Below are 15900 nucleotides of genomic sequence, written 5' to 3' on the forward strand. Positions count from 1 at the left end.
AACTTATCATTCTATTGATCTCATGCAAGCATTTGTAGAAAGTAGGCCTGTTTCTAAAATACAACCATACAAGATTCTCAGAACCTGAATAAGAAGTGGGAGAAGAGGTGGAATGGGATTTTTTTTTTTTTTTGTCTTCTTAACAGACCATTTTTCCTCTTGTGAGGAACATAAGGCAGCTTACATTGCTCTATCTTCACAACAACAACCCTGTGAGATAGGTTGGGCTGAGAGTGAGTGACTGTCCCAAAGTCACCCAGTGAGCTTCGTGGCTGAGTGGGGACTAGAACCCAGCGCTCCCAGGTCCCCCCAGTCCAACACTCTAATCAAAGGACCACACTGGCTCTCTCAGCTGAAAGATCAGCAAGCCTAGTGATTAGCTAAGAGGCTGGTGAAAACCAGATCATGGTTTTGTGGAAAGTCTGTTGCACAGGCAAAGTTAGATAGGGGTGGACTTAACAATATTAGTCTGATCATATATGGTGTTAGATCCAATGGGCAGGTCAAAAGAATGGCGTCCCACCTTCCCACTGATGGGCCAGCAATCAGCATGAACAACCCTGTAGGTAGAGCTAGTTGCTTTGGGTTGGGAAGGGGGGTGAGGCATTCCCTTCCCAATCAACTCACCATTAAGCCCCATCTTCCTCATGGCTAGAATCCTAACTTTGCCATGCTATCTTTTGTTAATGACTTCCGCAATTCTCCCCTTTTGTATCACAAAGCAAGCCTAGTTGGCCAGTTTTAACATCATGAGGACTTTAGTTAGAGGACTTTTGTCCTGATCCGCTGGGAAGAAGTGTGTGTGTGTGTGTGTGTGTGTGTGTAGCTCATGACAATTGGTTTACCCAAGTGCAATGTCAGTAGCACTAGCATCAGGGCTTGGCTGGATCCTTCCAGTTGCCACATTGTCTCCTTGCTGCACTTGTAGGCTTCAGCTTTTGCTATGAACCTTGGGCATTTTGTCTGGCTTGGCCTGAACAAACCCAGCCCTGTGCATTTCTACGTAGATGACTTTCTCGTTTGACCTGCTTTGGGATGGTCAGGTGGCATGCTGTGATTTTTAATCTGAAATATTATATTAGAAGAAGTGCATTATTCTACAAGTTGTGCTGCTACATTTAAAGAATTGTAGCATCTCTTGAAATTGGAAGTATTTGAAATTTAGGAGCTGTATCAAGACTTACTAATGTCTTGTGCCAAACTGCTTGTGCCAAACTCCATAGGAAGTTGGCTAGCCAAATCTTACTTGTCCCATTGATTTCAAAGGTTTCTAGTCTAACCACAACTGGACCCAGCCCTATATTCACAATACACAAAATATTTGACTTCAGTATTCACAGCCTGTGTACACAATCCAACAGGACTGAACTCCTATTAAAACCAACTCTATCTAAAGGAGTTCCATATTTTGTTGATTTGCACTGTTACATATCCACCTTATATCTTTACCTACAGAGTATGACAGATAGTCATCCTAGAAGACTTTACACTCTAGCAAACTTTCCTGCCAAATAGGCTACATTGCAAATGGTTATCCTAGAAGATTTTGGTCTCTCTCTTACTCATAACCATATGCCTCTCATGAGTTTACGACTTTTACAAATAAGTCTATTAACATGTATCATCATATGGCATTTGTATCATTTTGATTCTAGCAAGCCATTCTTAACAGATGCATTCATGGTTACGTGCTGTAACTTCTCACTGACTGTTAAACTTGCTGACATGAGAAAGGCAGGGTAGAACCCTTTGCCCATATAAATGCAGAAAAAAAGTAAAATGTTTATTAGACAAGACATTTTAAGGAAAGAAAGAAACTCTTTCTGTTTACATTGTTATATTGTTCATATGTTCAGCTTATGATGTAAACAAATAGAGGTAGTATGCTATAGTTTGTGAAGTTAATAGAGAACCAGATGGTATCCTGTTCTGAGAATTTAAGCAAATATTTCTCTATGAAGCTGACAAGAATATAAAGTAAATATAGGACTTCCAAAATTAGGGGTTATTATTTGGAAAAAATAATCACTCGTTGCTATTGTTATGTAATTTGTGGGAAGCATATACAAGCAGAACAAACAAAATCATATCAAGATGAGAAAAAACTTCAGGACCAAACAGCATTCTTCACTGAAGGCTATAACATTTACCCTCACCTCTTAGCTTCTCTGCTTTTTCCAACAAGCTCAGAAATATCACAGACAAATACTGTATGCTCCTGAAATTAGAACAGCTCTTGGAAAGGTTTTAAAGATGTGTGTTGTTTAGTACTACAATGAATTTTGTATGTTTAATGCTCTAATATCAGACATGAAAATTCCTTAAAAAGGAAGAAGATAAAGATGAAAAGATATGCCTGATTTCAAAGTCCCCTACAAAAATTATGGATGCTAATACCAGAACTGACCAACACTGCATTTCCGGTGACATTTTGTGCTGGGCAAATGACATGGGATAGGGGTAGGGTGAATTACCTGATGACCCATCATCAAGATAAACAGAGAAATGCCATCCCATAAAATCACCAAGCAAGGACCAAAATGTTTCACAAGAGCAAGTTGAGCTTTTGGCACCTACAGAGTCCAAACTGCTGACACATTTTCATCACGAGCCAATTTACTGTCACATTTACCTTTGTGAATAGCTTCCCTATTATGAATCCTTCTCAAGGGGAATCCTTTCCTCCTGGCTTCCTTCTTTTCTTCCTTCTTTCTATCTTCTTGAAGATATTTAAGGAAGATGCCCATCATACTTGGATATTAAGGCTGAAACATGACATCATGGGGGCTTCTCTGGCAACATTTTTGACCCAAATTCAAGACTGCTCATGCTAACTATGCACCTTGAAAAGTGGGGTATAGTTATGCATCCCAGTTTATGTTCTGCAGAATCACATGTCCCGAGTTTTCATGTCCTATACCTGCAAGAGAAAAGTTTATATATATTTAAGTAGCTTCCACAGGAATTCTGAGTCACAGTACAAATCAGCATGTCATGGAAAAGGACTCAAATCAGCCATATTCATAACATTTCATTTTGTTACAAGTGGGAAATGCATTTTATGAGGACCAAGTCAAACCTGTAATCCGGTGACCTGCTGTTTGTTTTTAATTGTGGGTGGGGGAATGTGTGGTGTGAAGGAAGTGCACAGGGAGACATTTCTCTCCTTTTTTTGTAATCTTAGACCCTGAGATCATCCTATGAAGCTGAAGAGTGGGAAATTCAGAACAGATAGAAAGAAGTTCTTTACAGAACACACAGCTGAACCGTAAGATGCAGCGATGAGCACCAACTTGAATGGCCTTAAAAGCCATTAAAAGGGAATTAGTTAAAATCGTGGAGGATGAGACTTTCAACAGCTACTAGGAAGGTGACTGTATATTGTTTCTGGTATCAGGGGGAGTCTGTCTGAATATGCCAGCTGGTGGGGAACCTGGGTGCAGTGGGGTGGGGGCGGGGAGTTGAACTCATGGCTTGCTGTGAGTTTTGTTCAGGCAGCTGGTTGGCCATCGCATGAACTGAACTTTGGACTAGACGGACCCTTAGTCTGCGTCGGCACAACTCTTCTTATGTTCTTAGGAGACAGTGCAGTTCGGGTAAATCTTCGCTGCTCAAAGCTGCCAAATGTATAAGCTAGTTCTTAGACTGCACAATCCAAGGGCAGGATTCTTAAAGCCCTTTCCTGACTTAAAAATAGTAGAGGTTTGTTTGTTGCCCCCTGTAATCTCAGATGATGGACAGAATGAGCAGAAAAGCGGCCATGGAGGGCCATCAAAGCACAGTGGGCTTTTAAAATATTAATAGGTTAAAAGCAGGTATGACACATTTAATACATGCACATCACAGAGTCTTCATCACCTGAAATCCAGTCTGTGGAATTCTCTGCTGAAGCTTTGACATTGTTGTGGGTAAAAATCAAGGCAGCGAGCTTAGAGCGCTGTACTGCTGAACTCAGCAGCTATTTCAGTTCTAAGTCTTGTTTTGTTTTAATGTAAAACCAGAGGGAACAACACGAGCATTTTCTATCCTTCGGCACAGTCAAGGAGAATAAGCACTGTCAGATGCCGCAGACTGTCAGTCTGGCAACCTGCCATACTGCTGAACAAAGTTTGTGATCTAACCCAGTGATATCTTGGGGCGGAAGATGTATCAGGCCAAAGTGCTAGTTTTCAAAATGACATTTTAGATTTTGACCACTTCATCAATAAGAACCGTTTGGTTAGCATTGCACGCTTTTTGATTTACACTGAGGCAGTGAGGGAGAAAATGCATTCTGAATATTTACCTTCTAACCTAATAAATAAACGATCCTTTTATTATTCCTTTTCAGTAGCACTTCTCATTAAAGTGTCCATAGTTCTTAATTTAACTTCACAACACCACTATGGAGTTCACTAGGTGTTACTTGCTAACATGGAGAGCAGAAACCCGAGAGCGGTTCTGTTTCAAGGAACTGCAGCATCAGCAATCTGGAGCAGAGAAGTGGATAGGGGCAGAGGGGCTGCTTTAAACAGCCTCTGGACAGCTATTCTCTGTTCAAAAACTTCCCCTGCTAAAGCATTTGCCACCCACAAGGGTCCCAGTGGAGGCTTATGAATTTGCCTGGGAACTATGATCCGTATCTGAGGTTTTCCTCTAAATGCCACCTTTGATGGAAGCTCAAGGACTGGCAACAAGGGAGAGGGTCTCAGTTGTGCTCTCCCCTTCTAGCACAGCCAGTTTCAATTCTGTCCTCTTTTCGGTGTCAGGATATGACTTGCCTTCTTCACCCAGGCATTTAAAGTTAGCTAAGTCTATTTAATGGCACAGCAGAGCATTTATTTGCTTGTTTATTGCATTTATATGCCACCCCATAGCCAGAAGACTCTCTGGGCAGCTCACAGCACAATCATAAACAATAATATGGATAAAAATAGAAAATACAGATAAAAATAGGTAACAAAAATAACTAAACCATAAAACATAATAGAGTAAAAATGCAATTTATGTCAGGTGTTTTAAAGAACTAAATTGTTTTAGTTATTAAATTGCTTTTTACTGTATTTGTAAACAGTCTTTATGACAGAGAGGTTTGGCTACTCTTGTGAAGAAAAATACATGTTTGAAACCCCATTTCCTTCAGAAGGCAATTGGGAGTGGAGAAAATGTAGATGTGAGAGGGATTAATAATAAGTTTCCGAAGTGCTTTTGTCTTACTTTTGGGGGATATAGTTGCTATTGGTATTCTGTCACACACATTGATTTGCAATGACTTATTAATTCCTATGGCAGCCTGCTCCAACCCGGCACCTCAGCATGTTTTAGACTACAGTTCCAATGTTGCACATTCTGCATGGCCAGTGCTCAGAGGCTATGGAAGCTGTAGCCCAAAACACTTGGAGGGAAACAAATGGGAAAAGGCTGCCACATGCGTTGGATCCAGACTTGCCTTTGGAGGAACAAAGAGCCGATTTTTGTTTTGTTTTGTTTTGTTTTGTTTTGTTTTGTTTTGTTTGATTTGTTTTGCCTGCTACAGCATCCAAAGAGTCTGAGGAGAGAGAATGTGGACTTCCTTCAGCATAGGGGCAAGAGGGTTGGAGAGGAAAGGCAGAATTGGCAGAAATTGCCTCTTCACTCTTTCTCCAGAGGGGACTCCAATGGATCCCAGCCTCTTTCCTGAACAGAAGGCTCCCTTCTAGTCACTGATCCACAAGCTTGGATCCAGTCCAAAGTGTTGCCCAAGTTCTTCTAACTAGTTTGATGGCCAGGTGGAGATGAGGATGTGTGACTCAGCAACACCCAAGAAGGCCAAGGGTCTCCAGGTTCTATTTCAAAACTCAGTCCAATTGTGCCTGCATCAGGTGGGCTGGTTCCACAAGAAAATTGGTGCATATTTTCATTCACATTTCCTCAAATGTACCCACCAATTTTGCACATTTTAGATATGCACATTTTACATATACATAATTTCCACATGCATTTTCAAAATATAAACCTTTTTCAAATACATTTTTGTTATTGCATTAGCAACATCGCAAGTTTAGAAGTATGTACATATCAGACTGCAGATTGTGTTGGGTCCAATTGAATTCTAGGAAGTGTGAAATGGATATATTTTAGCCAAAAAAGAATTGAAATTAATTTCTCACCCATTCCCAGTGAGGATTTGAAACTGAGCCTCCCACGCCCCAAACCAATCCAATGTATACTGCATTACACATATCTATACAAAATTATATAGGATACACAAATACGTCTGTTAAGGAACACATGTTTTTACTCTCACTATGAGACTCCTTCAAAGTTGCCAATATTCCTGTGCTGGTGAGGTACCTGCTCCTCAAATACAAGGCAGTGGTCAGGATTCCAGAATCCCTCTGCATTGACTCAGTCTCTGCTCAGCCCTTGGGTTCAGGTGTGTGCGTTTGTGCTGAATGGTGCTTTAGTTCTCCTTGTCAGTTCCACACTCTGCTGCTATCAAAGATGGAGCCAGTGGGTGAGCCTCTGCAGAAACCCCGCCATCCATTTTTTTGGTCAGAGATGATGTGGGAAGCCCAGCACACCTGGAGGGACCCGGTTGAGGGAAGACGCCTCCCAAGATGCCTCATACGGGGATGAGAGCACTCATGAAATGGGCCTGGGAAGCCACAGTTGCAGCCATGTTGCCTTGGTGATGTGGCAACTATCTGAATGGTGCCATTTGTTTTCTTGCTCTTCACTGCTCGACACTGGGCTGGACTCACTTGTAAGCAAAACTCTCAATGGCCAGTCACTGTCCAGCAAATTCCTTATTTAGGCTGGGAGAATAATCTAAAAGTATTGCTGTACAATGCATGATTTCCCAAGAGACTAGTCTGATTGCTGAAAAACATGCTAGGCAGGTCAGAGAGGGACATATTCTGGGACCTAAATACAATATGTGGGACACCTAGTTATGTTTGCCTTGATAATGTATCCAGAAAAACCATAATTTTATGCACAGGGCATGATAGCCACATAGCGACATTTTCTCTTTTCCCTTCCCTTCCCTTCCCTTCCCTTCCCTTCCCTTCCCTTCCCTTCCCTTTGCAGACAGATATACATATCTCAGTAATGGATCAAATGAAGAAAGAGAAAACAACATAGTCAACAGGCTGAACTGCATAGACATAAGCTACTATTGCAATAAGCAACAAGCAGTTTTGTGATGAACTGTTCAATAGTTTTGCATTAAAAGGGCAGGATTTGACTACTGCAGTGCCCAAAACATCTGCTGGGCAGAACCTGTAAGATAGCATAGAACGGAAGAGGAGACAGCAGTGCCCTGGGAGTGGCACTGTTAAGCCATGTTAATTTCTGGACTTGTTTCTGTGCCCTTGAAACTGGACCATCCATGTGGTAAGTTTTATGAAGATTTCCAGGAGTCCTTGGGATGTTCCAAGCCACTTACTTCCCTGAGCAATGAGGAACATGGAGGTGGAAGACCCCAAACTGGATCTGCCTCCCTCTCTCTCTCTCTCATTCTCTCTCTCTCTCTCTCTCTCTCTCTCTCTCTCTCTCTCTGTGTGTGTGTGTGTGTGTGTGTGTGTGTGTGTGTGTGTGTTTCTTCCTTGCTTTCTAAGTAGAGTAGAGCTGGAAGGGTTTTTCCTATTACCATTTCCCTGAAATAAATTTCCTAATTAATTTGCATCCATGGGGGACATACAGGAAGTAACAGCCATTTAAAGGTTTTAAGAAGTTTCTCTTTCCCCTTTTCCTTTTTAAGTCTGGAAACCTGTCACAGATTGCTTGCATGAGGCATGATTTAACCTCCTAGGGGCCTGCCTCTTTTTTAAAAAATGCAGACATGGAGGAGAAAGAGATCTGCCAGTCTTCTGCAGTCTGCTCCAAGCCGTCTCTCATCTCCAGACCAACTGTGCAATGCTATGCTAGACAAGTGCTATGCTATGATCCCTGCCTTGTGTGGCCTGAGCTGGTTGCTCTGGAGGGTGGCCATGAAGGGCACAGTCCTGTAGCGAGGGCTACAAGCCTCCAAGCTTGGAGGCATGTGATCATGCAGTGCAGAGCAAGAGGAGCCTTCTGGCCCTTCCACTAATGGCCTTTCTTGCTTGCCTAGCTGGAACATTTTGGGGCAGGAGTGAGGAATCCGGAGCAGCCTCTGCAGTGTCCTCTCCTCCCAGCCCCTGAAAATCCCCTCCCCCTCCCCCTTTCCTGGCCTCAAAGAGCAGCTGGTGCAGTTCCTTCCATGCTGGCTGCAAGGGTGGATGGAGGAGGGGGGGGTTATGGAGACCAATGTCCAGCTCTGGGTCAGAGCGCTGCCTCCAGCACGGGTTCCGGGAATCCAATCATCCTTCAGTCCCTCGGGCTCTGTCTAAGGGCCCCAGGAATGCTCCCTCCATGAAGACACTGATATGCATCCAATTTGCATATGCTAATCTAAAAGTGTAGATGAAAATAGGGTCAGAAATCATTATTAGAATTGGAGCATAAACACAGTACCTGCCCCCCCTCCCCCAGCGTGGAAGCCTGACCGGCAACCAGTGTGCCTGCCTGTTACCCAGGGTGCGAACTATCGATGCTTGGCACGGTTCTCCATTTGGTACCTTTAAACTGGATTAGACTACCAGAAAGCCTTTCAAACACAGGACATGAGTGGCCCCCTTGTCTCTGGCCTTACTTCTCCAAGCTCTGCCTTCATCCCATGGTTCATTTTGAAGTGTACCACATTCAGCCACTTTCATGGTCAGGACAGCTTACAAAATCTAATCTAAATAGCAACAAGCTTTGTTAGAACAACATACAAAACACTAATAAAATAAGGGTGACAGTCCACCATCATCCTATCAACTGTCCTACAATTATTCATCTGAGAAACCTGGACTGTTGACAGAAGTCAGCTCTGTACATCATAAATTTGTTTCTCAAAACAAAATCTTTAAGGAATGTATGCTGAGTATCAAAAGGATTATTCCCCTTTCCTTGTATTTTGGGGCTCCTAGAAGCCCTGCTCAGACATTCACTGAAGAAGGGTTTCCTACAAGCACAGAGGGACATGGGTCTGCCCCTTCCACTCCAGACCTTTCCCACGTGGATGGGAGGATGCTGTAATTCTAGTAACACTGCAGCATTTTTGCCAGCCCCAGCCCTGATAAGCCAGACTTCTCAGTCACATGGACCAGTGTAAGCCTGCTTGGCAAGCTGTTCTTACACTGCTTTCCCAGACTTTTCCAGTCAACACAGGGAAGGCAGGCTGGAAGAGGCAGGGCTGGAGTGTGCATCCCAGCTTCCTCCTCGCTTCTAGGAAAATCATGCGAATTTAAGGGCAGCCATGTTGGATTGGGCCAGTGGCCCATCCAGTCCAGCACTCCATTCACATGGTGGCAAACCAGCTGTCCATAGGATCCCTCAAGCAGTACATGAGTTCCACCTACCAAGCTCTTCAGCAATGGGTATATGCAGGACTACTGCTTCTGGTGATAGAGAGAGCACATAGTTAACAAGTGCTTAACTCCTCCTCCATAAATGTGTCTAAGTCCCTTTTGTGGTTCTAAAGTTCTATTGTTTTCTATTCACTAAACAAATAATTATTCTGAAGACTTCAAACATACTGTGTATGAAGTCTTATTTCTCTACAAATGCTATTTATTTTAGCCCATATTAGAGTCTGATTCTGTAGCCATTGATAGAAAAAGTCCCATGTTTGGTAGTAAACTTTTTCCTCAAGAGATAAAGTCAGTCTTTCCATTTCTGCACAGTCCAATATCGTGTTCAAGATCAAATCTTCAGCCAGTAACTCTTCATTTCTCCAACATTGCACATATGCAATCCTTGCCGCTGTTATTACATGCAAAGTCAAATACATTGTTTATCGAGATCATCAGGGAGAATGCCTAACAAAAATATTTCTGGTTTAAACATTACAGATCTTTGCAACATTTTCCCAAGCCATCTATGTATTTTAACCCAATATTTTTTTGCTTTATCACAGGTCCACCACATGTGATAAAAGGTGCCAGGTTTCTGTTTACATTTCCAACCCTTATTTGACATGTTTGGAAACATTTTAGCTAATCTGTTGGGTGATAGATACCATCTATAAAACATTTTATACAAATTTTCTTTATAGGAAGTCGCCAAAGTTATCTTAACATTTCTTTCCCACAACTTTTGTCACCTCGTAATTCAATGTTATACCCAACATTTTGTGCCCATGTTATTATTTAACTTGTTCATCTTCCATGTTCATTTCTAAAAGAAAATTATACAATCTTTTAATCATTTTTCATCTGATTTTAAAACTAATTGATCAAAAGTATTTTGTTCCTTATAGAAACCATACATTTTAAAATCTTTAACATGTCTCGATTTTATCTGTGTTTGATGCCACCAAGAAAGATCAGTGTCCTAGTCTTGAAGTTCCTGATTTGATTTCAATTTTCCTTCATTGTCCAAGATGTCATTATAAGTCACAATCTTATTGAAATTTAATGCATTTGGGTATACAAAAACTTCCATAGGAGAAAGCCATCTCGGTATCTTATTATAAATTTTTATCTTTAATTTTTCCCATACTGGAATTAATGCCTTCCTAATGCAGTGATTTTGAAAATACCCATGAGTTTTACACTTCTCATACCACATAAAAGCATGTCAGTCCATCTGTAAGTCATGACCTTCAAGATATAAAATCATTTTGTTCATTAATGTTATCCATTCTTTTAGTGCACTAGCACACCTGCTTGATAATACAACAACCAATCTGGGAGGCCAAAACCCCCATTCCTTTTGGCCTCCTGGAGCATTTAAATCTCAAAATATGTGTATTAAAATCATCAAAAAACCTTTTCTCAGTTTTTATGGGGATTGTGTCTAATTCCCTTTTGAAGCCATGGCAATTGCTGGTCATCTCTACTTCCTGAGCACCTATATACTGTGTGGAGAATTACTTCCTTTGGCAACTGCCTAAAAAAGTGATGGGGCAGGTAAGCAAGGATGACCCCTGGGGGATCTCTTGCTGCCCAGCGACTCTTCAGCTATGCAAGTGTTAGCTGTGTCAGCGCATTTGGCTGGATGTGCTTACAAGCCATGATACAAATCTTCATGCTCGTTGCACAAAGGCCTCTGAGGAGGATTGGTGTACTTGGATACCTGGGGCATATCTATGCATGTCTCACCCCCAGTTCAACTGTAACTGCATTGCTAGCAAATATTTAGCTGAGTGCAGCTTACACTGGTTTCTGATTGTGATTTATTCTGGATTACTGGGGGTGGGGGTTACAGCATTGCTTCAGCAGATCAAAAGCAGGTGGGCAAGGTTTGCCTGGCAGATCTCCATTGTGTTTGGACTAGGCCAGGCTTGCTAGACCTTAGGTCTAGGGCCCAAATCTGCCTCTCATGAGATGACCAGCACACTTTAACCATGGATCATTCAGTTATCAGCTCTTGAGCAGTTTTTCATCACTTCATTTTAAAAGACTGGAAAGCCTCTTCAAAGGGCTCACCACTGTCTGTATTAAGAGATTTAAGCTAAATAGGCTGTTGTTTTGGCCCCATCTACCACTGGAATTATAGAATCACAGAATAGTAAAATAGAAGAGTTGGAAGGGGCCATGAAGGCCATTGAGTCCAACCCCCTGCTGTTGCAGGACACCATGTTATACCATCCCACTCAGAAGGCTGTCCAGTTTCTTTTTGAATGTCTCTAGTGTGGGAGAGCCCACCACCTCTCTAGGCAGCTGGTTCCACTGTTGTATTGCTCTGACAGTGAGGAAGCTTTTCCTGATGTCCAGCCTGAATCCGGGTTGCCGCAACTTGAATGCCACCCCTGGGAATTTGGTCAAAAGAGAATCTGTCCCTTGGACTGAGAAAGGTTCACCCTCCCTAGGCTAGGCCAACTGTTCATAATGGCCATAAAATGTTGGCAAATCTATGTCTCCACCTTCTACCGCTCCCCTTAAAGAATGTGTTAATTGGCTGTGAAAATCTAGGAGGAACTTCTGGGAGTTGGAGCTGAGGCAACCTGAGAAAAAATAAGAGCTAGGGGATATTTACTGATATAATCATAGACTACTATGAGTTGGAAAGGGCCAGCAGGTCACTGAGTCAAACTCCAGGCTCAATGCAGGACACCAAGTTAAGCAATCCCTCTCTGATGGCTGTCCGATTGCATCTTGAATGCTTCTAGTGTGGAAGAGTCAACAACTTCCCTTGGTAATCAGTTCCATTTTCATACTGCTCTAACGGTCAGTAAGTTCTTCATGATGATCAATGAGAACCTGGTGTCCTGTAATTTAATTCGATTATTCCATGTCCTGCACTCTGGGATGATCAAGAAGAGATCCTTCCCTTCCTCTCTGCAGCAGCCTTTCAAGTACTTGCAGAGTGCTATCAAATCTCCCCTCAATCTTCCCTTCTCAAGGCTAAACATGCCCAGTACTTTCAATCTCTACTCCTATGGGTTTGTTTCCAGTCCCTGGATCATCCTTGTTGCCCTCCTCTGATCCCTTTCCAGCTTGTCTGCATCTTTCCATAACTGTGGTGCCCAGAACTGGACACAATATTCCAAATGAGTACCAAGATGAGTACTGAGTAAAGGGGAACTAGGACTTCATGGGATTTGGAAGAGATACTTCTATTCATGCAGCCTAAAGTAGCATTTGCTACATCTTGGAGGACTGGACAGTGAGCAAGGCCGTACATGTCTACTCATAATGGAGCTGTGTTAATGCATCTGACTCACAGGTTGGTATATATAGAATTAGCTTTATAGACTGGTGCTTTATAAGGAAATCATAATTACCATTGAATAATAATAATAATTTCAATAAAATCACCTGGTTAATTGATATTGGTATATAAATAAAAATGGAAACATTCAAAACTTTTTTTGTAATGTAAATATGAGTGAAAAGGTATCTGAAGGGAAGTCTAGATTGAATATTGCAACATTTAATCAGAAAGCAAAGGAAGAGGTAATATATAAAATCCAGTCTCAGCTTAGCAGGTGGTCTGCAGAAACAAGAGGGCAGCATAAGCTTCTTAGCAGCCCCAGATTATAAAGCAACAATTTTTTAAAAGAAGGAAAATTGCTGATTCAGAAAATGAAGGATATGTGGATTTTTGTCTGCTGTGTAAAATGTCCTTCTGAGATATTCCAGTGCCTACACATAAACATTCTTAAAAATCTGTTTTCAAACCAGATGGATGAGTAATTCAAATGATCACTCTTATCCTGACCACACTGCTGTTGATAGTATTCTAACTATTGTCTTCAAAGGCAGCAAGAGCTCTCTCTCTCTCTCTTGCTAAATATAGATCACCTGAGATGACTCAGTTTAAACAGCATCACAGCCAAAGTGATACAGTGGAACATGCATTGTAGTTACAGTGCAAAGAACCCATCACAGTAAAGAAGAGGGCAATGCTTATAGCTTTCATAGCTTTGGGCCTCTGCAATTTTTATGCAGAAATGCTTCCTTCTGCTAAGCCATATGCAGGCATGGAATGCAAAATGCCACTTAACCGTTTCATGGAAATGACATTGAATTGCAAACATTTTTAACAGCCAAATGCTCTGCATGCCTACTAAGAAGTAACTAAATTCATTGGGGTGCATTCACCTGTAAAGTGGCCAAGATTGTAGTCTTATGAATGATGAAAGCCCAGGGGTTAAAAAACTGGGGCTTTTTCTTGCATATAATTACCTTCTATTTGAATAAAATAACAGCTAGAGGTTATGACTCAAACCTTTGAGTAGAGGTTGGAACCAGGGGGTAACTACCTGAAGTTTTAACTTCCAGTATATGACTCTTTGGACACCTGCCTGTACAAGTGTGCAGCGTCCCAGAAGTAAATCCCAGCCTCCAGACTCCCCCCTTCCTTTGAAGTTATAGAAACCCTGTTGCAAACCTGCATTAAGAACCTTCCCTGAAAGCTGTGTGCCAGTAATGAAACCTTGATAATAACTAGCTATTGCCTTGTGGGAGACAGGATGCCAGACTAGACAAGCCTTTGGTCTGATCCAGCTGGCCTCAATCCGCAGCATCCTGCTCTACCCAGGTCAGGATAGCTTGGACACTAAAGCCCAGTAATGGCCACATGTGATCACCTCCGGCAGGGATTGTTAAAACATAGATCTCCTGATGTTTTGAATTTCATCTCTGACCATTCCTGGCCATTGCCAGCAGGTGCCCCTAGCAGGTAAAATCCAAAACATCTGGAGATCTGCTTTCTCCCCACCCCGACCTTTGGCATCACCATGGGAAAGGGATCTCAGACATAGATTGTCCCCTTCACATTGGGATTACAACATGCAGCTATTGTGATTTGTGCTGCCATGGCTGCCATGCTCAGGGCAGGGGCCACAGCTCCGTGATGGAGCACTGCTTTGCATACAGGCGGTCCCACGTCCCACCCATGGCACCTCCAAGTAGGCTAATCCTGCTTGAGGGCCTGGAGGAACCACTTCTGGTCCTTGTTGACACTGCAAGGCCAGATGGACCACCAGTCTGGCTTAGTACGGAGCAGCTTCCTGTGGCCCTGAGCTAACTGGCATCAAATAGCATGGCAAGTTGAACTCTCTGCCATTCAGAGAGATAGTACTAAGCTAGGTTGATCAACACCGGGACACAATTGATAGGCACAGCCTCTGTCTCAGAAAATCACAAATAATTTGCCCAGCAGTACCTGCCCTACAGACAAAGGATCCAACACTTCCATTCTGCAATCTCAAACAGAGCTAGGTGACTGCCATCACCTCTTCTCATTGCATTGGCAGTTGCACAATCGTATCACACAACATGTTTCATAAGCATAATGAGGAAGTTGCACAAGTGTGTGTTAGGCAATAGCTGGCTCACAACCACGCATGCTCAAGTAAACCTTGCTTGCATTCAGCTCATGCATAATTTGGAACCTAGTTTCTGCTAGAAAGACACAGCTGGATACTATCCAAAAAGATCAAGTGGGGAAAAAAGAAAGATCACATGGCCGCACAGACCCCAGGTAGGAAACATGCTTGGAAAAGTAGGATCGCTCTGCCAAACTTTCAACGGATGAGGAAGACGAGGCAGCCAGCTCCCAGGGAACTGCTAGCACCACCAATCTAAAAGCATAATTCTTTCCTCTGTAACAGGGTTTTTTTTTCCTTCCAGAAAGAAGAAAAGTTAGAAGAAGCCATGGGAAGACATGGGAGGGTTACACATGTAACTCAACAGTGCTGGGAGTCCCAGTAAAATTTCACTAATGAAGCAGGGCAATTCCACAATAAAGCCTTATCTGGGATCACCACATTACATGTTCTGGTTTGGGACAGACCTAAGGGGGTTGTGGTAAAATAAGTCAGTACACCAAGAGGGCCATGCCTACCCCTGCTTAACTCTCCGTGCGTATCAGGGGAGGTCCAATGACTCCACAACTGCATGCCAGAAACCATAAAATGAAATGATGTCACCCCAGGGAGATGATTTAATTCAATAATCCCTGTAGATACTTTAGATAAGGACGATAAAGTTATACGGAGATATCCCCTTGTATGCAGAAACGTTCCCACATGATGAAATGCTGCTCTGACATTCTCTGTGCTGAAGCAACGGAAGGCCGCCCAAATCTTGCCTTGATATCCCAGTAGGCAGTTTGCTGATGTGACATTTAAAGCAGGAAGTGTAACATCTAAAGCACTAACTTTTGCCTGTGGTTGGTAACTTTAGTCCATCAGTAGTGAATGGAAAGCTTATTTATCTCTCCCCTTTCTGAATGCTGAGTCTTCCAGGAAGAAGAAAAACAACAACAAAACCACACTTTTCACCTTCTTTAGCTTAAAGGATTAGCTTTTGCAGCAGAATGTCAGCAGAGTTTCCTGTCCTAGCTCTGAAAATCCAGCGGCTGTAGGCAAAAAATGTTGGGTGGCTAAGATTTCTGTCTCTGCTTCAGCAAGGCCAGAGA

This window comes from Varanus komodoensis, unplaced genomic scaffold (assembly GCF_004798865.1).
Source record: "Varanus komodoensis strain SLA01 unplaced genomic scaffold, ASM479886v1 scaffold3, whole genome shotgun sequence".
Lineage (NCBI taxonomy): Eukaryota > Metazoa > Chordata > Lepidosauria > Squamata > Varanidae > Varanus > Varanus komodoensis.